The following is a 25,632-nucleotide window of genomic DNA, read 5'->3' as shown; positions in this document are numbered from 1 at the left end:
TAATTGTGTCTTCATCCAGGTGAACAGTGCTATCAGTAGGCAGCTCCAATCTGGTGTGTGCTGAGTAGTATCTACCCATGCTTGTCATTATTGCTCTGTTCAATATCCCTGTCCATTCGACCCTAAGCACATAGGACATAAAACATAGAACATAACAGTGCAATACAGGCCCTTCGGCCCTCAATGTTGAGCCGACCTGTGAAACCAATCTGAAGCCGATCTATCTTAAATCATTCCATTTTCATTCATATGTTTGTCCAATGACCATTTAAATGCCCCTAAAGTTGGCGAGTCTACTGCTGTTGCAGGCAGAGCATTCCACACCCCTCCTACTCTCTGAGTAAAGAAACTACCTCTGACATCTTGTCCTATATCTATCACCCCTCAATTTAAAGCTATGTCCCCTTGTGCTAATCATCATCATCAGTGGAAAAAGGCTGTCACTGTCCACCGTATCTACTCCCCTGATTGTCTTGTATGTGTCTATTAAGTCACCTCTTAACCTTCTTCTCGCTAATGTAAACAGCCTCAACTCCCTCAGCTTTTTCTCATAAGACCTTCCCTCCATACCAGGCAACATCCTGGTAAATCTCCTCTGCACCCTTTCCAAAGCTTCTACATCCTTCTTATAATTCGGTGACCAGAACTGTACACAATACTCCAAGTGCGACCGCACCAGAGTTTTGTACAGCTGCAGCATGACCTCATGGCTCCAAAACTCAATCCCTCTACCAATTAAAACTAACACACCGTACATATTCTTAACAACCCTATCAACCTGAGTGGCAACTTTCAGGGATCTATGTACCTGGACACTGAGATCTCTCTGCTCATCTACACTACCAAGAATCTTACCATTAGCCCAGTACTTTGCATTCCGGTTACTCTGACCAAAGTGAATCACCTCACACTTTTCCACAGTAAACTCCATTTGCAACCTCTCGGGCCAGCTCTGCAGCTTATCTAACTCTGTTTGTAGACTGCAACATCCTTCTGCACTGTCCACAACTCCACCAACCTTAGTGTAATCCACAAATTTACTAACCCATCCTTCAATGCCCTCATCCAGGTCATTTATAAAAATGACAAACAGCAGTGGCCCCAAAACAGATCCTCACTGTAAACCACTAGTAACTGAGCTCCAAGATGAACATTTCCCATCATCTACCACCCTCTGTCTTCTTTCAGCTAGTCACGTTCTGATCCAAACCACCAAATCACCCTCATCCATACTTCCACATTTTGTGCATAACCTACAATCAAACACTTACTGAAACCCATATACACCACATCAACCATTTTACCCTCATCCACCTGTTTGGTCACCTTTTCAAAGAACTCAATAAGGTTTGTGAGGCATGACCTACACTTCACAAAACCGTGTTGAACTATCCCTAATCAAATTATTCCTTTCTAGATGCTTATAAATCCTATCTCTTTTCAACACTTTACCCACAACCGAAGTAAGACTTACTGGCCTATAGTTACCAGGGTTGTCTCTATTCCCCTTCTTGAACAAGGGGTCATTTGCTATTCGCCAGTCTTCTGGCACTATTCCTGTAGACAATGATTACATCAAGATCAAAGCCAAAGAGTCTGCAATCTCTCCCCTAGCTACAATTCTTGTTGGCCTGTCTACATACTGTGTCAGGAAACCCTCCTGCACACATTGGACAAAAACTGACCCATCTATAGTACTCGAGCTGTAGTATTTCCAGTCAATATTTGGCAAGTTAAAGACCCCCATAACAACTATCTTTATGTTGTTACTTTCGCTCCTATTCAGAATAATCTGTCCAATCCTATCCTCTACATCTCTGGAACTTTTCAGAGACCTATATAAAACTCCCAACAGGGTGACCTCTCCTTTCCTGTTTCTAACCTCAGCCCATACTACCTCAGTAGATGAGCCCTCAAACGGTCCTTTCTGCCACTGTAATACTATCCTCAACTAACAGTGCCACCCCTCCCCCTCTTTTACCACCTTTGCTGTTCTTACTGAAACATCTAAACCCTGGAGCCTGCAACAACCATTCCTGTCCCTGCTCTATCCATGTCTCCGAAATGGCCACAACATCAAATTGCCAGGTACCAACCCATGTTGCAAGTTCAACAACCCTATTCTGGATGCTCCTGCTATTGACATAGATACACTTCAAACCACCTTCCGCCCTCCGGTACACTCTTGCGACCTTGAAACCATATTTATGACCTCACTACTCTCAACGTCCTGTACGTTGGAGCTATAATCAGATTCCCCTCCTCCTGCTGAATTAGTTTAAACCCTCCCAAAGAGAATTAGCAAATTTCACCCCCAGGATATTGGTACCCCTCTGGTTCAGGTGTAGATCATCCTGTTTATAGAGGTCCCACCTACCCCAGAATGAGCCCCAATCATCCAGGTATCTGAATCTCTCTCTCTCCTGCACCATCCTTATAGCACCATTTGTAACATTTATTTGCAAGGCCACCAACAAAGCAAAGTATTTCATCGAATGAGTGATGGAAAAAAAATAAACACTGAGCATTTGAAAAGGTTTTTAATAGAAGTACTTGTGTTATTATTATTTATACTCATGGCAAAGGAGCACCTCTCCCACCCACTTGCTTACAGCACTTTTTGAGAATTGCCCACAAAGTGTTTTGTTGAGTTTTGAGTGTAGACCTGTTATAATCTGGGACTTGATCCAGCGTGGCACCTTCGACAGGACATTTATAATATGCACATGTAAAGGACAAGAACAAACAAAGCTCTTCAGCTAATCAGGTTGTCACACCATACTGAGGCATGAAGTATTTGAATGAGGAAACATTAAGCAATGCATCTAAATCTGACTCAAATCAAATACATAAAAAGTAATAAAGATTGGAAAGAAAGACAGGATTGAGAGAGAAAGATAAAAGAGTGAGGCAGAAAATATAAACAAGAAGAATGGAACTTTATACTTGAAAACTAACCAGAAATGTGGTTTTGCAATAATTAACACTTACTACGATGTTAACAATTCACTCAGTCGTTAATACCCAATTATTTTCTCACATATTGATAAGTAATCAGAGGGTTGCTTCAGCAACTTAGTGCATGTGATTCAATACTAAACCTGCTGGCAGGATACAAGAACACCAGCTATGAGCAGGTAAGCTGACTTCAACCACAACTTCTGGATTTCTTCATTTAACTGTGCATCCATGTATCTGAAAGTTGTTGACTGATTTCCTGTTCAGTAATAATGAGTGTTGATGCCTTCACTTTTACACTCATTGCTAAACATGGACCAGATTATTTCTAATGGTTGAAGGATTTAGAAGGAAGGAGCATAGATTATATTACTGTTTTAATCACATTAGATTCGTTTAAGATGCGTCTGGACAGATGCATGAGTAGGTGGGGAGCAGAGGGATACAGATGTTTAGGAATTGGGCGATAGGTTTAGACAGTAGATTTGGATCGGCTCAGGCTTGGAGGGCCGAAGGGCCTGTTCCTGGGCTGTAAATTTTCTTTGTTCTTTGCTCTTCTTTGTAGATCACCCATGTACATTGCAATACACTTTCTGATTGTTATCTCTCTTTGTTGCAGAACAAAATTTCAGTGAAATAGAGCAGAGAACTAACAGGGCACAGGTGTATCTGCATTTCCTAGATCAGTAGGAGGCCCCCATTACTGAGCTCACTATGCCCTGTGTAACCAAGAACATTCAGGATGGAGTTATACCTCCCCCTATGCAGCTTTTCAAATTCTACTTCATCCTCATCCTTCTATCAGGCGTGAGGTGATTGGTGCAGATAATGTGATGATAAACCTCGGTTTTCAACCTCATCCCTTTCCTCACTTTGTCTCCTTCTGCTTTTTGTTTCCCCTAAACCCTGCCTCCTGCCTCCTGCCTCCTGACCAGCCAATATTGTTTCTTTTACAGGGTGGATCAAGAGTAAATACCTCATGAAAAACCATGATTATTTGATGTGATACTTCCAAATTGTCACTCCCACAGTGCCCTGGTGATTATTTTCAGCCAACCAGAATGGATGCCATCCTTGCTGAGCTTGTGTATCCAAAACTGGGCCGAAGTGCTTGAGGCCATCCTCCATTGCTATCTGTAGACTCCTGTACAGAACCGGCAACCTTCTACCAGCCATAATCTAGCCATGGTTTAGCACTGCATAGCAACACAGCGATATAGCAAAAGGGTACATAAAGGTGAATAGTTCTATGTATTTATAGCTTTGTTTTTGGATAAAATTGTCTCGTTTTTTCAACTCAATGACATTGTATGACCTTGCCTTTGCCTCAGTTCTTTAGCTGCTAAAATAATCAGTCCTTCCTTTCTTACCTCTCCACTAACATTTTCCATTGAGTCATAGAATCATAAAGTCATACAACACAGAAACAAATCCTTCCGGCCAAGTCAAACGTTAACTCTGTTTCTCTCTCCACAGATGCTACCAGACCTCCACTTCCTGTTTTCTATGATAGCACTAGACACTGATCGTTGACATCAATCTTCATATCTGTTCATCACACAGCATATCCACAAAGACTCTTACCAATTTTTTATAGATGCATCATAGAAAGCATTCTATCCAGTACATCACAGCTTGGTATAGCACCTGCTATGCCCAGGACTGCAAGAAACTATAGAGCCCAGTCCATCATGCAAGCCATGGACTCCAGTGACACTTATTGCTGCCTCTGAAAGGCAGGCAGCATAATCAGAGATCCGTCCCACCCTAGTTATAATCTCTTCCAATCTCTTGCGTCATGCTGAAGGTACATGAGCTTAAACACCTGTACCAACCGATTCAAGAACAGCTTCTTCTCTGCTGTTATCAGACTTCTGAATGGACCTCTCAAATTTTAATATGTAATGTTGATCTTGCTCTTTGTATGCCTTCCCTGTAGCTGTAACACTGTATTCTTCACTCTGTTCTACTACCCTAATGCACTTTTTATGGTATGATGTGTCTGTACTGCACGCACAACAACATTTTTCACTGTACCTAGGTACAAGTGACAATAATAAAACAAATCAAATCAAATCAAATCATCTTTCCACAGCCACATAGAATGTCCATGTTAGATCCCCTGTAGGTATGGCATGTTATATGGGCCATGCCAAGAGGAGCTAGAAGTGACATTTCTGCCATTTTAGCCCTCCCAGGCTGATAACAGTACCATAAATATTTGTAGTCGGTGTAACTATTTTAAAAATGTGTAATTTTAATTCATTTCTCAGTGGATGAGGAATCTTTAATGGAATGATATACGTCTCAGTATTCAGGAAGTATCAGTGCTCATTTTCAACTTCACCACCTGGACATTAGTGAATCACCAATGGATGAACTCTGCAACACAAAGACTGGTGAGCCCTAAAACACAGAGATCAGACAACACACAGGCCCTACAATAAGCAGATAATAAAACAGCTGGATGATCTGTATTCCAGACCACCCTGGTTGAAGTTAAAAGTGATTCACTTCAAGTTTTGCATTTTTAAACATAGCTGCAGGACTTGAACAAAAAAACCGACATGAAAGAATGTGCACAGATGTCACAAGCAGATAATATGCCTTTCTATAATCTCCCTTGTCTCCAAAATATATTCATTAAACAAAAAAAAACTTGCAACATTGGACAGATGATCGGTGTAAGATTTTCAATCTTTGCTGGTATGCATTCAAGCATTCTGTAATCTATATTCATTATTAATTATCACAGAATTTGATATCTCGTGGAAAAGGAAAAATATATAAAGAATGGAATAGAGCTAGGAATTGGAACCAATTTGATGGTCCCTTCTTGGAGCCAGCATTGAAATAGTGGTGTGAATGGTCTCATTTTCTGTTGCATGATTCAATGAATCAAGAATATTACTAAAAGGAGAAAGTTGCTTCCTAGGGTGAGCCACATGACTCATCAGCTCAAGTGGCTTGGATGCATTCTACTTTACTCAGTTTATCTTTCACGTTTAACCCATTAAAGCACATAACAGACAATGAGCCCCTGTTGTGGGAAACATCATAAGATCAAAAACAGCTCAATTTGACAATGAATGATGGAGGTAAAAGGCATCAGACCACAAGAGTGAACCATAGAATCCCTACCAAATGGAAGCAGGCCATTCAGGCTATCAAGTTCACACCAAACCTCCAAAGAGCATCTCACCCAGACCTACTCCCTTACCTTTTATTTCCCGTGGCTGATCTGCCAAGCCGAGGCACTACGGATAATTTAGCATGGCCGATCCACCTAACCTACACATTGTTGGACAGTGGGAAGAAACTGGGGCACCCAGAGGAAACCCATGCAGACATGGGAAGCACAACAAGCTCCACACAAACACCGGAGGCTGGAATCGAACCTGGGTCCCTGGCACTTTGAGAGCAAAAGTGAGGACTGCAGGTGCTGGAAACCAGAGTTTAGATCGGAGTGGTGCTGGAAAAGCACAGCATGTCAAGCAGCAGGAAAATCGAATGTCCATTCCTGATGAAGGGCTTTTGCCTCAAATGTCAATTTCCTGCTCCTCGGATGCTGCCTAACCTGCTGTACTTTTCCAGCACCACTCTAATCTAAACCTTGGCACTTTGAGGCTGTAGTGCTAGCCACTGTGCCTCTCTGAGTAAAGTATGATTTTTGGATAGAAAATTAGCTGAAAAGAGGAAACTGAACAGAATCATGAGTTTATCATTTTCTACATGTAATCTAACTACACAGCAAGAATCCCATCCCCATGCTCAATTCATTAGAAATTGTACAGCAGCCCAACAATCTTTAGATTGGTAATTCCTGACTGATTTCCCTGTGCCTCTTCATCCACTCGGCTTTATTGTAACCAACCATTTGGTATAGAAAATCTGTCATTTGGATAATAACAATCACATCTCATTTAACCTAATGAAAAATATTCAATCACCCTGTATAATTCTACAAATTATGTACCAAATGATCTGTAGCTCCATCATGGACTGGTTCTATTCCTGTCATTCTACAATTCCAGTCAGCAGTGCTCACATTACTGCATTTGTTCATGATACTGGTGCAGTAGTTAGCAGCAACATGGATGTCAAAAATAACATTCAAACCAGTTAACAATTGTGTCAATTGAATTGAACTGAATTGAATTTATTGTCCCGTGTACCAAGGCACAGTGAAAATCTTTGTCTTGCGAGCAATACAGACAAATCACAGAGTTAAATAGCACAGATAGTAAATAATAGGTAAACAGTGGCAAAAACAAGAATTTAAGAGATTATGAGTCCATTCGGTATTCTAACAACAATAAGGTAAAAACTGTTTTGAAACCGGCTAATGCATGTGTTCAGGCTTCTGTACCTTCTCCCTGATGGTAGTGGTTGGTGAAAAACATTGCCAGGGTGGGATGGATCTTTGAGAATGCTGGCAGCCTTTCCTTGACAGTGGGCCTGGGAGATGGATTCTATAGATGGCAGGTTGGCCTTTGTGGTTGTCTGGGCTGAGTTCACCACTCTCTGTAACCGTCTCCAATCTTGAATTCTGATTGGCATGCTGTAAAAATACTCTTTCAATGTTTGCATCAATGAATAAACATGGAATAGCTTACAGTGCCACTCACTGCAGTTCATGTTGGGTGTTATCAACACTTCTTTTCTTACTGGAATAGACTCACCATACATATCACTGCAACACACAAAAAAAATCTGTATCCCATATGTGCAGCTATAAAATAGCCAACTTTCATACAAATTTAAGTTGATTGTACATTAGCAACAATAATGAACTGTTACCAGGTCAGCAGTCTAATGATTTCTTTCGAACATTAAGACGTTTTTGTTTGTTATTAAAACATAAACCTTTTCTCTGAACATTTCTATCACCTATTGACCCTATGAACAAGTCCAAGTAATAAGACAACCCTTAAACAACATTGGTTTCCCATTCAAATGTGATGAACCAAAGGGTTGTTTGCAAAATAATCTGCAGGTTGCAGGAATTATTCTGTGATTGATTTCATTCTTTGGCTCTGGTTGATTCAATTGAAGATTATTTTACTATTTCAAAGAAGAATACTCAGTAGGGAGCACCCTGTATAAATTTAAATATCCAAGTTTTTGTGACTTAATTAGAGACTTTCTCCACATGTTCACAACAGTTCCCGGAATATAGGAGCAGACGTCTGGAAAAATCTGTCGGCTATATGTGAGAACAAATCGGGAAGTAGTTAGCATGCATTTTGTTACATGTTGTAACCCAACATTATATCAAGGTGATGTAGATTTAGTTGAGCTTTCAAGGCCCAAGGTCGCAGACTTGGAGATGGAGAGGGGAGGAGCAGACCTTTCGGGAGCTATTCCCACCACCAGAGGCATTTCCTAGAAGTAAGTTAGAAAACAGATTGACTCTCTTCTGATGGTGGCCTGGTGGCCAATTTGTATAATTCGGACCCCAGTGGGGGTGATGGAGAGGCTTACCCGTGGTTTGGTTGTAGTCAAGCAGCTCCTGCATTGGGTGTGGAGGCAACAAACTCCTTGGAGCTGGCCTCCTTGCAGAGGAGGGGCTACTGTCACAAAAGATTTAACCCACGGCCCGACAAGAGTTTTCAGCATCTCTCCAATTCAATGACCTTTCCAGTTGCAGGCAGTTATTAACTGACATTCAGGCTAGTGAGAGTGCCTTCATGTTGAGGTGCCTTCACAATTCCAAGTCTACATTAGCAGGGCTGACTTGTTCCTGAAGGATTGCCAATACTCTTGAATCGTGGGCCATTACAAGAGGGAGGTAATGGTCTAGTGGTATTTTCACGAGACTATTAATCTAGAGACCCAGGTAATATTCTGGTTGCCCAGCTCCAAATTTTCATATGACAACTTGTGGAACTTTTATTCAATCAGTTGTAAAAAGAATAGAATTAAGAGTCGAACAATGAACATGAAACCATTACTGGTTGTCAGGAAAAATCTCTCTGGTTCACTAAATGTGGTTGTACTGGATGTTGGTGAGGCCATTTTTGGAACATTGTGTACAGTTCTGGTCACCTGCTATCAGAAAGATATTATTAAGTTGGAGAGGATGCAAAAAAGATTTACAACAATATTACTGGGATTGGAGGGTTTGAGTTATAAGAAGGGACTGGATAGGCTGGGACTTTTTCACTGGACGGTAGGAGGCTGAGGAGGTGACTTTATAAAGGGGCACAGATAAGGTGAATAACAAAGGTCTTTTCCCTAGGGTTGGAGAGTTCAAAAGTAGAGGGTATAACTTTCAGGTGAGAGGAAAAAGATTTAAAAGATACCTGAGGGACAACATTTTTAAACAGAGGATGGTTCATAAGTAGAATGAACTTCCAGAGAAAGTGATAGATGCAGGTACGGTCACAACATTTAAAAAACATTTGGACAGTTTCATGAATAGGAAAGGTTTAAAGTGATATTGGCCACGCTACGGCAAATGGGACTATTGTAGTTTGGGAAATCTGGTTGGCATGGGCAAGTTAGACTAAAGGGTCTACTTCCATGCTGCATAACTCTATGATTCAAATGCCCGTTCAGGAAGGAAATCTGCCATCCTTACCTGGTATGGCCTACAAGTGACTCCAGACCCATAGCAAAGCTGTTGATTCTTAACTACCTTCTGGGCAGTTAGAAACGCGCAATAAATGCTAGCTTATACAGCAAAGCCCATATCTGAATGAATAAAAAAACTTTAGTAGAATGAAGAGCCCAAAATTGCTCATATTACAGCATTTGATTGTGAATGTGGAGCAGTGGTTAGCAGCAAACTGGATATCAAAAGTAACATGCAGATCAGCTAACAACTGTGTGAAGTCCCCTTCACTTCTGATTGGCATGCTGTCAGTTGCCCTTTCAATGTTTCCATAGCTGAATATAATGTGAAGAGGAGGTGGCCCCAAAGCCTGTCACCGAGCCTGTCTCATTGTTGGTAAGTGCAAATCCACATTTGGTCTAAAAGACAGAAAAATATTTTCCCTTGAAGGTTGAACTGCTGTTAATGTTACTTCAAATTCAGTATGGATTTTAGCCAGACTCACCCATACCCTTTCATTCTTTGTCATTGAAAGTGTACAGAAAAGAAGTCACCATTCTAACTGTCACAACGTCCACCACGTCACAATTTATGTTATTGTGAAATTAAGTATTAATGTGGTGCATTTAATCTTCAGATTTATATCTCAATATTGAAATTATATTGTTAAACTATTACAACTGCCCTTGAGTATTGTGGTGCCATGACTGGCCTATGGTGTGTTACTGAAAAATAACAACTCCAGTCTGGGTGTTCTCCAATACTCACTAAACTGAAAAGACAATAAAAGTGGAAAGCAAATTTTATTGTCTTGATATCAAAACAGGAAAAAAATGAATTTGTACAGCTTCTTTGGCCTTTTGAAGCGAAAAAATAGACAAATTTTTCAGTCAGAAATATTTCTTCAGAACTAAAAATATATCTCCTGAAGTAAGAATCAAACTTGGCTGTAGCAGTAAAAACATCAAACTTTAACCATTTGACCAGCAGGGAAATCCATTCCTGGAATATTAGATTTGAAATTTTGTTTTCCTTTCTATTGGTTTCTCTGCCTCCATGATCTACTATATCTGAACTGACTGGAAAAAATCTGACTTAAAATGTTTTTGGTTAATTTTGAATACAATCTTTAGTTTATGGATTATTAACCATTCTGCACATAATGTTCCTGTCTCTCCTGTCTTTCCTTCCTGTTCCGTTCCTGAATGACTGGAACCATCAGGTGCTATGCCTCCTATTGCTATTCATACAAATACAGAAGCAAATATCAGGATGCCTGCTTCTAATCAGTGCCCAGCTGCTTAAAATCAGCGCATCTCATTAAAGCTGACGCAGCATTAACTTGCTGAGTTCAGTAAACTTCAACTCCCATTGCATTTCATTCAGCGATAAAAGAAGGAAAAGAAAAAATGTTTTACACATTTATGTTCTTGCAGTTGCTCTAGGTTGCTTCAAATTGGGAAATTGGTTATAACTGCAGTGAATGGCCATCCATTCCTATCTAATTTCTACATCAGTAACTGGTTATAACTGCAGTGAATGGCCATCCATTCCTGTCTAATTTCTACATCAGTAACTGGTTATAACTGCAGTGAATGGCCATCCATTCCTGTCTAATTTCTACATCAGTAACTGGTTATAACTGCAGTGAATGGCCATCCATTCCTGTCTAATTTCTACAAAAGTAACTGGTTATAACTGCAGTGAATGGCCATACATTCCTATCTAATTTCTACATCAGTAACTGGTTATAACTGCAGGGAATGGCCATCCATTCCTGTCTAATTTCTACAACAGTAACTGGTTATAACTGCAGTGAATGGCCATCCATTCCTATCTAATTTCTACATCAGTAACTGGTTATAACTGCAGTGAATGGCCATCCATTCCTGTCTAATTTCTACATCAGTAACTGGTTATAACTGCAGTGAATGGCCATCCATTCCTATCTAATTTCTACATCAGTAACTGGTTATAACTGCAGTGAATGGCCATCCATTCCTGTCTAATTTCTACATCAGTAACTGGTTATAACTGCAGTGAATGGCCATCCATTCCTGTCTAATTTCTACATCAGTAACTGGCTATAACTGCAGTGAATGGCCATCCATTCCTATCTAATTTCTACATCAGTAACTGGTTATAACTGCAGTGAATGGCCATCCATTCCTGTCTAATTTCTACATCAGTAACTGGTTATAACTGCAGTGAATGGCCATCCATTCCTGTCTAATTTCTACAAAAGTAACTGGTTATAACTGCAGTGAATGGCCATCCATTCCTATCTAATTTCTACATCAGTAACTGGTTATAACTGCAGTGAATGGCCATCCATTCCTGTCTAATTTCTACAACAGTAACTGGTTATAACTGCAGTGAATGGCCATCCATTCCTATCTAATTTCTACATCAGTAACTGGTTATAACTGCAGTGAATGGCCATCCATTCCTGTCTAATTTCTACATCAGTAACTGGTTATAACTGCAGTGAATGGCCATCCATTCCTGTCTAATTTCTACAAAAGTAACTGGTTATAACTGCAGTGAATGGCCATCCATTCCTGTCTAATTTCTACATCAGTAACTGGTTATAACTGCAGTGAATGGCCATCCATTCCTATCTAATTTCTACATCAGTAACTGGTTATAACTGCAGTGAATGGCCATCCATTCCTGTCTAATTTCTACATCAGTAACTGGTTATAACTGCAGTGAATGGCCATCCATTCCTATCTAATTTCTACATCAGTAACTGGTTATAACTGCAGTGAATGGCCATCCATTCCTGTCTAATTTCTACATCAGTAACTGGTTATAACTGCAGTGAATGGCCATCCATTCCTGTCTAATTTCTACATCAGTAACTGGTTATAACTGCAGTGAATGGCCATCCATTCCTATCTAATTTCTACATCAGTAACTGGTTATAACTGCAGTGAATGGCCATCCATTCCTGTCTAATTTCTACATCAGTAACTGGTTATAACTGCAGTGAATGGCCATCCATTCCTGTCTAATTTCTACAAAAGTAACTGGTTATAACTGCAGTGAATGGCCATCCATTCCTATCTAATTTCTACATCAGTAACTGGTTATAACTGCAGTGAATGGCCATCCATTCCTGTCTAATTTCTACAAAAGTAACTGGTTATAACTGCAGTGAATGGCCATCCATTCCTGTCTAATTTCTACATCAGTAACTGGTTATAACTGCAGTGAATGGCCATCCATTCCTATCTAATTTCTACATCAGTAACTGGTTATAACTGCAGTGAATGGCCATCCATTCCTGTCTAATTTCTACATCAGTAACTGGTTATAACTGCAGTGAATGGCCATCCATTCCTATCTAATTTCTACATCAGTAACTGGTTATAACTGCAGTGAATGGCCATCCATTCCTGTCTAATTTCTACATCAGTAACTGGTTATAACTGCAGTGAATGGCCATCCATTCCTGTCTAATTTCTACAACAGTAACTGGTTATAACTGCAGTGAATGGCCATCCATTCCTATCTAATTTCTACATCAGTAACTGGTTATAACTGCAGTGAATGGCCATCTGTTCCTGTCTAATTTCAGTAAAAATCAGAATTAAAAGCGATGACAAAGCCACAAACTGAAAACAATGTCATTGCCATCTGATGGTAAGAAGATATTAAAATATTAAATGACTCTCTCTGGTGGTACTCACTGCCTCCTACAGTAGTTGTGGTGAATAAGGGAACAGCAAAAATGCATAAACAGGAGACAAGATAAACCTGGGACAGAAAAATAAATGCAAGGAGAGGATGATAAGGTGAGATGAAATAAGTTGAATAGAAACACATGAGACAGAATCATGAGCCACATAGTAAGTTTCTGTGTGAATTGCACGTAGTGCACCTTCAATACATATCCTCTCCACCTTTGGATGGATGATCCTTTGTTGGAACTCCTGCAGGTGCGTTTCCGTTACCTCATCTCAGTCTTGCTTCATCTTCTCCTGACTTATGGTCAAGCAAAGTTTTTTTGTTATATTCCCTTGTACATCACGTGGTGGCTCAGTGGTTAGCACTGCTGCCTCATAGTGCCAGGGACATGGGTTTGATTCCAGCCTCAGGTGTGGAGTTTGCATGTTCTCCCTATGTCTGAGTGGGTTTCTTCTGGGTGCTTCAGTTTCTACCCACAATGTGTAAGTTAGTTGGATTGGCTGGGAATCTACAGGGATAGGGTAAGGGGATGGGTCCAGGTGGGATGCTGTTTGGATGGTCCGTGTGGACTCAATAGGATTCTATGACACGGGTGTCGCTGACTGGCAAGCATTTGTTGCTGTTCGCTTGTAATCAACAGGCATCCCTTAATTAAGTAACCTTCTTGAAATTGGACAGTCAAATATCAGCAAGTTATTTGATAATGATGGTGGGAGGGCTAAGTATGATCAAGTGCAGCTTTGTCCTTTTGTGGTGTTCAGACACAGTCAGTGTCTGGTCGGAGTGACTGGAAAGTAAAGTGATACAGTGTTTATAATGGACCCTCAATCAGATTCTGTCACTTTCAAAGTTATTGCAAAGTTATTGCCAAAGATTTTTTTTTCAGGTTGTGAAATTTTATTTTATTACTTACTCGATTTATTATCTGCCTCTGAAGTGACAAAACTCTCATTGCCATCCAGATTTTGATTTAGAAAGACGCTCTGAAAGTATTGTTCAGGAATTATCATAGATGAACAAATGATCATACAAATTCAGAGTTAACATATGCCTTTCAGCTCCTTAAGTCCGTTCCACCTTTCAGCAAGATCATGGCAAATATGACTGTGACTTTAACCCTACGTTTTTGCCTAACCCCAGTAACTGCTGACTGCCAGACTGTTAGTAAATAATCTCTCTACTTCCGCCTTAAAAATATTCAATATCTCTCCCTCCACCACTCTCTGGGGAAACAAGTTCCAAAGACACATGTCTTTTTGAGAGAAGAAGATAGAAGGAGGAATATGATAAACTGTTCTATCACACCGAAGGTGCGTTCCCATTAAGCAGGGTCCTGCACTGCCAGTGTCGAATCAAAGTACCAACATGGGGTACTGAGAGTGTCAGACAGATAAAAGAGTGTTATAAAAATGTAGCTCTTACTCCATTCACTTTCACATGTCATCTTGGTTCAGATTAAAAACTCATGAATTCAAGTTTGATTCCAGCCTCAGGTGACTGTCTGTGTGGAGTTTGCACATTCTCCCCGTGTCTGCAGGGGTTTCCTCCTGGTGCTCCGGTTTCCTCTCACAGTCCAAAGGTGTACAGGTTAGGAGAATTGGTCATGCTAAATTGCCCATAGTATCTGAGGATGTGTAGGTTAGCTGCATTAGTCAGGGGTAAATGTGGGTCTGGGTGGGTTGCTCTTTGGAGAGTCGATGTGGAATTGTTGGGCCAAAGGGCTTGTTTCCACACTGTAGGAATTCTAATTGTTAATGTTGCTATCCTGTGAATGATATATTAAAGCTCCCATCTGTTTATTTCCAGTGGTTATAAATAACCCTATTATATAATTTGACAAGTAAAACATTCATTGCATCTTTGTCAGCATTTATCCTTAGTCCAGATAAATGATTCTCCAAACTGAAAGCTTTCCACACAAGAGCTCCAGAATCTAGGTAAGCCTTTGTTCTTCTAATTACTTTAGCCACTGGATTATCTCCGGGTTCTTTTTCCCATCAACAAAAATATGCTGGAGCTGAGGGGTGATCTGATAGAAATTTATAAAATCATGAGGGACATGGGTAGGGTGGATAGACAAGGTCTTTTCCTTGGGGTGGAGGAGTCCAAAACTAGGGGGGCATAAGTTTAAGGCAAGAATAGAAAGATTTAAAAAGAATTATAGGGGCAACGTTTTCACACAGAGGGTGGTGCGTGTATGGAATGAGCTGCCAGAGGAAGTGATGGAGGCTGGTACAATTGCAACATTTAAAGGGTATCTGGATGGGTATATGAATAGGAAGGGTTTGGAGAGGTATGGGCCAAATGCTGGCAAATGGGGCAGGATTAATTTAGGACATCTGGTCAGCATGGATGAGTTGTTTCTGTGCTGTACATCTCTATGTCTCTGTGACTTTGTAATAATATGTAATATCAGACATTGTTTCACATTTTGACTATCAACTAACCTTTATTCAACAACAGACAAATGAAAAATAACAGTAAAGTTTGCACATAAATGTCTACTATTGAAATTATATTACATAGTAACTCAAAAGAACAATAACAAATGTGCACAAACTTTACCATAATTAACTATTCTTTCTAATTTACATTAAACATTGTGTAACCTCTTTTTCTCCAAGGTTCCTTATAACCACTCAAGCTTTAGTGACATCAGAGTTCAAACTACAGTTCATTCTTTTTCTGAGCTGAACAATTCAACTTAATTAAGTTCCCCAAAACTATTGCCAAACCCCTTAGATTTACATCATTGATGACAGCTCAATTCAAAACTGAACTATCAGTCAACCTTGACCTTACATGGTTTATGTTTAAATTACTGATGTTTGTCTGAGTCTAGCCACTGTGAGGCTACCATGTCAACCTTGAAACTTTAGCTGCATTAAATTCAGTGAGCTTTCAAAATACTAAAGGCCTCAACTCCAGGGGTAGGATAGAGTGCCCCATCGCAGCAAATCCTAACAGGAACCTGAAATTGCGATGGAAATTGGAATGCCAAGTTTCGATCCATTATTGAAATACTCTGTTTCGGGTGCTGGGTGTCTGCACCTTTCTCCCACCATTCCAAATCATTCCAGCAGTAGTTTTGGAGAATTCCTGGGGGCATTTTGTGGTTAGGCAGATAATTTGTCCTGTTCAGGTCTCAAAACAGCCAGAGATCCCACACCTACTGAAAGGAAATGGCGCCTTCATTCTGCATTTTTTAAAAGAGAGATTCACGGCAGAGAGAGCTTTTCAAAACAACCTTCCATTCCCTTTACAAACTTGGGATTATTTTTAATTCCATTTAGCTGAAGGGAAGGGCAGCAGGCTGGCAGACTGCTGTTTAGATTTTTTACTCATGGAAAATGTAGAATCCTCCGTCCTGCCTCAACATTCTGGTCTGCCCAATCCAAATATTAAAATGACTCTATCCTCAGGATTTGTGGGTTCAGCTTCTGGGAAATGGAGCTTAAAATAGTGGAGTGCTTGATGCAATAGAGTGCAGTAGAATGGGGCATATTAACACTAATTTCTAAGGATCATGACTCCCATCTGAATTCTCAGGATGAGACAAGAAAGATTTAAAAAGGACATGAGGGGCAAACTCCTTACACAGAGTGTGGTTTGTGTGTGGAATGAACTTACATAGGAAGTGGTGGACATGGGTATAGTTACAATGTTTGAAAGGTATTTGGATAAACATTTCAGAATGTCCTGCACCAACACATGCACAGCAGAACTGCTCACCCAAAATTAGATTAGACTTACAGTGTGGAAACAGGCCCTTCGGCCCAACAAGTCCACACCGACCCACTGAAGCGAAACCCACCCATACCCCTACATTTACCCCTTACCTAACACTACGGGCAATTTAGCATGGCCAATTCACCTGACCCGCACATCTTTGGACTGTGGGAGGAAACCGGAGCACCCGGAGGAAACCCACGCAGACACGGGGAGAACGTGCAAACTCCACACAGTCAGTCGCCTGAGTCGGGAATTGAACCCGGGTTCAATTAAAATCAATATAAATCAATATAAAATCACTGACGCTTACTCCTATCCTCGCACTCCTTTTGCACAAATTGTCCTTGCCCCTTTCTACGATCATCCAATCCTGTTGGTTCCATCAGTTTTCCTACATCTTACCCTTTGAATTAACCATTCGGTGAATCTGCTGATACTCATCCCGTCATTACTCATCTTTTCACTTTACACTCCACTCATTCTCTCTAGAAGCCCAATACAAGAGGGCAGGAGCTCAGAGACCCCTCACCACCTTCTTGAAGATTTATATTCTCTCTGCTCTAAACTACCATCCAACTGCTTCACCAAAAGAGGTTTTGTTTTCTTTGAAAATTCACTTTCTTTGATTGTAAGAAAAGAATTCAGAATACGATGAAGACCTATCTTTTTCTCTGTGTTAGAATGTTCTATTATTTTGGATATTATTTGCCTTTTTTAAAATTAAGGCTGGGCTCTTTGGAATGAAGGAATGGATGTTCATTCACAAGTATACATCTAGATTATAATGACCATGAATTCCAAAACATTCATTTTATTGGGTATAAGTGTCTGAGGGATGTATACCCAAACTCCCACTATATAATACAGGCAGGAGCCATTCCTTGTCAAGAGTGTAAAGTTAAGACAATACAGCATTTTATTAACCAGCATCTCTGGGACCAGGAGCGTGCTGCCTGATCAAATATTCCGGTTGATGAAGTGGTCCATATAATCAATGTAAAAACACACACTCCGTCATAGAGATGTAATGCAGAGAGTATACGCGTCACTGTTACAATTTATTTACAACATAACTCACTTTAATAATAATGCAACTTTGCCTTAAATAAAACTTACTGACAGAGAGCCTTCCCAGTGTCACACTGAACTGACGGCTTGGTCAGCACAGTAGATCACGGTATTTGAGATATTGACTCCAAATTCAATGAACTTTTGATATTTCATGTGGCTTTTCAAGTATATTTACACTAAGGTAAATAAAGTTTAAAAACTATTATCCAATTGCTTCAGTTACTATCCTTTGCACCATCACCTGATCACATTTCCCTTCACATGCAATTCAACTCGACCAGTCTATGTGATGCAACACACAGTAGATGTTTCCATATCAAGTCGCTCACATGTAAACTTTGCCTGAATGTGAATGCTGCACTGTCTGGGTGGATCGATTAGTGGAATTGTATCTTTGAACCTTCCTCTGGCATAAGAGGACAGAATAATACAGTGAACTTTGTGACATATGAGATATATACCTTCTGCTGGTTTATCAAGTGCGCCAGTTCAGAAGGTGCCAGTCTGAACAAAGTTTGCTATATCGGCTATGCTTTCATGATGACAGATCTCTGGTATTTTATCTTACATTTAATGCAACAATACGTAGTATTCCTTTAAGAGAAAGGCTCATGATGTCATCATTATTTCACAGCATGTGACCTGAAGCAGCTAAGGTCCCAGTCATTATTTTAACGGTGATCACTTGAAGCATGAACATACCAGATGCATAATCTTCTGCTGTAACCAATTAGTCTAATACTCGCCTTGACACTGAGTTTGTAAATGCAATAATTGTATGTAAAGCCAGCTGTAATAAATTGTCTGATCTACCAATACCAAGTTCCGAAGGACAACATAAATGCTGCCACATCAGGCAACTTATTGTTTTGCTTTTAATTTCGTTTATAGTTTCCCTTATCTGTTGTTACAATTTTCCTTGAACATTTTGTGCTTATTTTGCTCTCTGTTGCCTGGCTTTGTTACAATTCTTTCATCATTTGCAGAGAGCTAGGTCACTCTAGCCTCCACCAGACATTCCTGTTGGATTACCCTTAAGACAACAAACTAGCTCGAACCTGGGCCACATCTTCCAGATATTGCCCAAATTTGTAGTTCTCCAGTAGTTCACATAGTTATAGTCATAGAATCCGACAGCACAGAGACAGAACTGGTCCATGCCGACCAAAATATTCATCCACGCTAACCCCATTTCCCTGCACTTAGCCCACATCATTCTAATCCTTTCCCATCCATGTGTTATTCAAATACCTTTTAAATGTTGTTAACGTACCCACCTCAATCACTAATTCCATATGCGTACCACCCCCTGTATAAATAAGGTGCCCCTCAAGTTCCTTTTTATTCTTTCTCCTGATGTAAACAAGTCCCTTTATAATGAGTGATCAGTGGGTGAAGGTGCCAAAAATGTTCTTCTTTCAATTTTACCACCACAAACAACGTCATCAGCACAGTCTCTGTTTTTGTGTCTATTTCTGTAATTCTGTCCCTATGGTGCTGGATCAGATCCTGACCGACTGTTCGGTCAGCAGTTGCTCAATTGCAAATGGGCTTCTGAAGATGGCACCTTCTTGAGATTCAAAACCAGAAACTGCTGCAAAGGCTCAGCAGATCCTGCAGTCACCCAACCCAAAATATAGATGCTGCCAGACCTGCTGAGCTTCTTCCAGCAATTCCTGTTGTTGTTTTGCATTTTACAGCATCTGCAGTTTATTCAGAATTCCTAAGATTCCCAGGCTAAGTGTCCCCGAACCTTGGAGAAGAGCTTAGCTGTTGTAAACTTGTGATTGAGTTCCTCTTGTGCTGAAATCTTGTGTGGTTACCTGTTTAGGGAAAGCTTTAGATATCATCTTTTGCACCATTATCTGATCACACTTCCCTTCACATGTAATTCAACTCCACCAGTCTATGTGATGAACCACACAGTAGATGCTTCCAATATGTTCCATATCAAGTAGATCACATATAAACATTCCTTGAATGTGAATGCTGCACTGTCTGGGTGGATCGATGGATGGAATTGTATCGTTGAACCTTCTTCTGGCATCAAATCTGTCCAGGTCTCATTATTTTTTAAATCTTGAAATGATACAACGCAAGTATTTTTAGTCTCTTCTGTCACAGTAGGAACTTTGGTGATCTCACGGACAGATACAATGTTGGGAGCTGTTATGGCACAGGGTAAACCCCTCCCCCCCAGCTAATTTAAACCTGTAACACAGAAAAGATCTACACTGTACGGCAATCTGTGAAAATTCGAGAGGCCGAGAGGTATCCCAAAGGTCATTATTTAAAGCAAAAATTAACAACTTTATTTATTAAAGTATAACAGAGAATCATTAACTAACAACTATTTACAACTCCTTCCTCTAACCTATCTTTTACTTTCCTTCTATGATACTAGTCCAGTAAAACCCCTGATTAAGATTGATCAAAAATTCAAATGTCAAAACCAGCCAGTGATCAAATCTTGTTTTTATATCTTCCTCTGTAGAATTGCTCTCCAGGTCAGTGTTGATGTTTTTTTTCTCTGTGCAAACCCCTTATCTAGACAGGTACCTCTCAGAGAGTTCTGACTCACAGCCTATTACTGTTGGTCTTTTGGCAGTTCTCTCTCAACTGTTCAGGTTTCCCCATGACTATATCCCCAAAGCATCAGATTGTGTCATTGGCTTTTAATATTGTCAATATACTCAATTCAGGGAGAAAGTGAGGACTGCAGATGCTGGAGATCAGAGCTGAAAATGTGTTGCTGGAAAAGCGCAGCAGGTCAGGCAGCATCCAAGGAACAGGAGATTCGAAGTTTCGGGCATAAGCCCTTCTTCAGGAAAGGGCTGAAGAAGGGCTTATGCCCGAAACGTCGAATTTCCTGCTCCTTGGATGCTGCCTGACCTGCTGCGTTTTTCCAGCAACACATTTTCAGCAATATACTCAATTCAAACTGGATTGGAATTTGGTATTTGTGGGGAATAATTCAAACTGATTGGCTGAATTTATTTGTTTCATCATCTCCAGGCAACCCAGCTAATCTAGCTTTTGACCAAGTGTTACATTGTTATCTTATTGAGAACACTTGGTGCTATGTCAGATAGTTCTGATAGCTTTTAACTCTCTTAAAGGTATAGTATTACCATATCTTCATTACACCTCCCCCTTAAGAAAAAATGTACCATCCTAATTATAAGATGGCTTCATTTTTTTCTACTTTTTAAACACATTACCTGACCATGCAGATAGCTTTATGGTCTTGCCTTGAAAGCATTCTAAGAGTGTAAGTGGATTGTGATCCGTGTATACAAGCATCTCTGACACATTGGTCATGACACACACATTACAATGCTGTAAGGCCAGGACCAAAGCAATCGTTCCTTTTCGATTGTGGAGTATTCCCTCTGGTGGCTGTTGATCTTCTTTGAAAAGTAACCAACTGGCAGTTCAATCCCATCCTCATCTTCCTGTCGGAGTACAGCTCCAGCTCCTATCTCACTAGCATGGAGAGCGTCTTTAAAAAAGTTTGAAAAGTTTGATGTAGCTAAAACTGGTTTGGTGGTTAATATTAATTTCAAATGAGCGAATGCCTCCTGGCATGGTTCTGTCCACTGAAACTTTGTGTTCTTCTTCAGCAAATCAGTTAACTGTGCGACGACACTGCTCAGGTTTGGAGCAAACTTCAAATAGAATCCACTGAGTCCTAAGAATCGAAGCATCTCTTTCTTCCAGGTTGGTCATGGAAATTCCTCGATGACCTTCGCCTTTGCGTTCCTCGGGGTTAACCTTCCATTACCAATGTTATGTCCCACGAACATCACCTCTGTTTTCACGGATTCAGTTTTACTTAGATTTATTACCAGTTTTACTTCTCATTGTCATCAAAGAGCTCTGCCAACTGTACCATGTGATCTTTCCAGGGCTTACTAAAGATTACTACATCGTCCAAATAGACTGCAGAGTTTGTTAACCCAGCCACAACTCTGTTCATGAGTCTTTGGAATATGGTTGGTGCGTTCTTCATTCCAAAGGGCATTGCTTTAAACTGATATAACCCATGTGAGGTTACAAACGCAGAAATTTCTTTTACCGTCTCTGATAAAGGTACCTGCCAGTAACCACACATTAAGTCCAACTTGGTGATGTAACCGGTTTGTCCAACTTCCTTGATACAGTCTTCCAATCTAGGAATTGGCTATGAGTCCTATTCTATAATGGTCTTGACCTTCCAATAATCCATGAGGAATTGTTGAGTCCCTTCTGGTTTGGGAACTAAGACAATTGGTGAACTCCACTCGCTCTGGCTTGGTTCAATGATGTCCTTGTCGAGCATGGCCTCCACCTCCATCTGGATTTGTCTGGCTTTGAAGGGATTAAACTGACAGGGGTATTGTTTTGTTGCAGCAATGTTCACTAAGTCTACATCATGTACAATAGCATTCGTCCTCCCCATCTGATTCTTACATATGTCCTTATACAGCAGCAACAAATCCTTCAACTGCACTCCATGCTCCTGAGCTTACTAACCTATCCAACTCCTCAAGGACTTCTTCATTTTTTAATCTATTTTGAGGCACCTCAAAATCCACATCATCTGGATTTGATTCCTCACTCTGCAGGACAGTAACTGACACTTGTTTCTCTAGCTCATTCTTTCTAGTTTAATAAGGTTTCAACATAGAACATAGAAAATAGAACATAGAAAAGCACAGCACAGTACAGGCCCTTTGTCCCACGATGTTGTGTCGAGGATTAATCCTAATATAAAATAAAATAAACTAACCTACACTCCCCTCAATTCACTGCTACCCACGTGCATGTCCAGCAGTCGCTTAAGTGTCCCTAATAACTCTGCTTCCAATACTACCGCTGACAACACATTCCACGCATTCACAACTCTATACGTAAAGATTCTACCTCTGATGTCTCCTCTATATCTTCTTGCTAATAACTTAAAACTATGACCCCTTGTGCCAGTCAATCGTGCCCTGGGGAAAAGCCTCTGGCTATTGACTCTATCCATGCCCCTCATTATCTTGTACACCTCGATCAGATCACCTCTCTTCCTCCTTCTCTCCAGAGAGAAAAGTCTGAGTTCTGTCAACATCTCTTCATAAGACAAGCCCTCCAGTCAGGCAGCATCCTGGTAAACCTCCTTTGCACCCTCTCCAAAACCTCCACATCTTTCTTACAATAGGGTGATCAGAACTGGACACAATATTCCAAGTGTGGTCTCACCAGGGTTTTGTACAGTTGCATCAAAACCTCACGGCTCTTAAACTCAAACCACCTGTTAATGAAAGCCAAAACATCGTATGCTTTTTTAACAACCCTATCCATTTGGGTGGCAACTTTGAGGTATCTATGCACTTGAACATCAAGGTCCTGCTATTCCATCTACGTCATGCTTGGAAATGTACTTGAGATTGATATGAAATATTTACCAATAACTTGACTGCACAATCAGTGATGCCAAACCACATTGCAAGGACAGCACATATTTTATTTGGAAATATAAACTGGAAATTAGAAGTTGGATTCTAAGCTTTATTTCCTGAAACGTGAAGGAAAGAAATGAACAAGATGGTCATTTAATGGTTACACAAGGAGTATCTGGTTTTACTAGTGACTGGATTTTGATCCTTTTGTGGGTCATGCTTGCCCCAGGTGTCTTTGGGAAAATAGAAGCTGCCTAGCAACTGGATTTGGATTGGTTGTAAGTGATGGTTTGTCACTGAATAAGGGGAGTGAGATCAATTGTGACAAAAACCTTCAAACCTACCAGGAAAAGAAATAGATGTGTTTTCCTCTTTATTAGAAAAGAAATAACACTCAAAAACTTTACAAAATGAAAGAACACTTCCAATTCAAGCCAAGACTTAAGCCAAACTGACTGCTGCACATATTGACAATAACATGACATCATTGCCAAAAAAGCTTAAAAATAAAAGCACCATGAGGAAGTCTTTGTTCAGAGACACCTGCAAAATGTGTGCTTCCTGGCTTCTCTCAGCAATCTCAGATGCATCCAATATCTGGGCCTGATGCTTCCTCTACCTGGAGCGCTGCCAGTCTCTTTATCACCTCTTTGTTATCTATCAGTATACAGTACAGCTCAGTTTTCAACTGGGCGGTTGTCACCATCTTTTAGTTTGGTAAAGACCAAAGTAAAATCCTTATTTGATCCCTCTGCTATAGCCTTTGTGAGCATGAGCCTTTGTTTAATCGCTGAGGGTAATGTAGTAATGAGCCACGCAAGCAGGACAGTTGTCCAAAATACCACAACTGCCACAGAATGGGACATTACAGCAAATTGTGAAAAATTACTAAACTAAATACAGGAATGAATGGAGAAAGTCTTTGAAACCAAAGCAGATGCAAGAAGTGGAAATGCCACAAATGTTTAAGGGAAGTTAATGGGTGCACCGTTTAAACTTGGTAAATTCAGTGAGGATCTCAGTGTCATTGAACCAGCTTAAATGGTTTATAAAGATTAAATTGTAGCCATCCTGAATGAAAACACGGGGACCTGAGGAAGTTGAGAGTAAAAATTAAGTGCGCAGCAAAGTTCAAGTACACAGGCAGAGAAATCAAAAAATGTCTATGTTATTCAGAATCAATAATGTTCTCTATTAAGCAGGAATGCATGTTTAAAGCTGAAATTAATTTGCAAGGTCAATGAGATTGCAGATGGAGACAAAGGAAATGAAGTTCAAAGTAATTCTCTTAAGATTTTTTACGGGTTTGGAGAAATTGAAGACAGAGTTCCACATTACCCCCTGGGATAAATCCAAGCCCATAGACTGGTAACCACCAAGGAAAGTGCCACACCCACAATTGGATAACATTAAAGAAGAAATAAATTATATGTTTAGACGAGGAGTAATTTCACCAATTAAAGTGCCAATGAGATGATGTTCTGGAATGTACCTAACACAATTAAATAAAGCCGTGGAACATGAGATTCACCCAACATGTGTGAATGAAAGTTTAGCAGAACTAGCTAACAGTACCCTATTCACAACTAGATGCTAACAGTACATTCTGGCATTCTCCAGAAAGCTTACCTTTATTACACCTTTGAGCATTAATGCTTTAACTAGTTTCCAAATTCAGAAACAACCTGCCTCAGAGATTTTCAAACATTTTGGAAGACATTTTAGCAAGGATGTTGTGAAATGTGAGAGGGTTCAGAAGAGATTTACAAGGATGCCAGGGTTGGAGAAGCTGAATAGGCTGAGGCTGTTTTCCCTGGGGTATTGGAGGCTGTGGGGCAACCTATAGAGGTTTAGAAAATCATGAGGGATATGGATAGGGTAAATTGGCCTGGTCTGGCACAATACAACGTTTAAAAGACAATTGGTTGGGTATATGAATGGGAAGGGTTTAGAGGGATATGGGCCAAATACTGGCAAGGAGGATTAGACTTATCTAGGATATCTAGTCGACATGGATGGGTTGGGCTGAAAGGTCTATTTCCATGCTGTACATCCCTATGACTCTATGCTGTTGGTGGAGTAATTGACCTCATACTAATACATGGACACACAAGAAGATGGCCAAAGAGTTAGCATCAAAAGTACTTGAAAACTCATGTCTAACACTGAATGAGAAATACAAGTTTGCACATCCAA

This window comes from Hemiscyllium ocellatum, chromosome 2 (genome assembly GCF_020745735.1).
Source record: "Hemiscyllium ocellatum isolate sHemOce1 chromosome 2, sHemOce1.pat.X.cur, whole genome shotgun sequence".
Lineage (NCBI taxonomy): Eukaryota > Metazoa > Chordata > Chondrichthyes > Orectolobiformes > Hemiscylliidae > Hemiscyllium > Hemiscyllium ocellatum.
The sequence above is the reverse complement of the archived record's forward strand: the minus strand, read 5'-3'. Positions refer to the sequence as shown.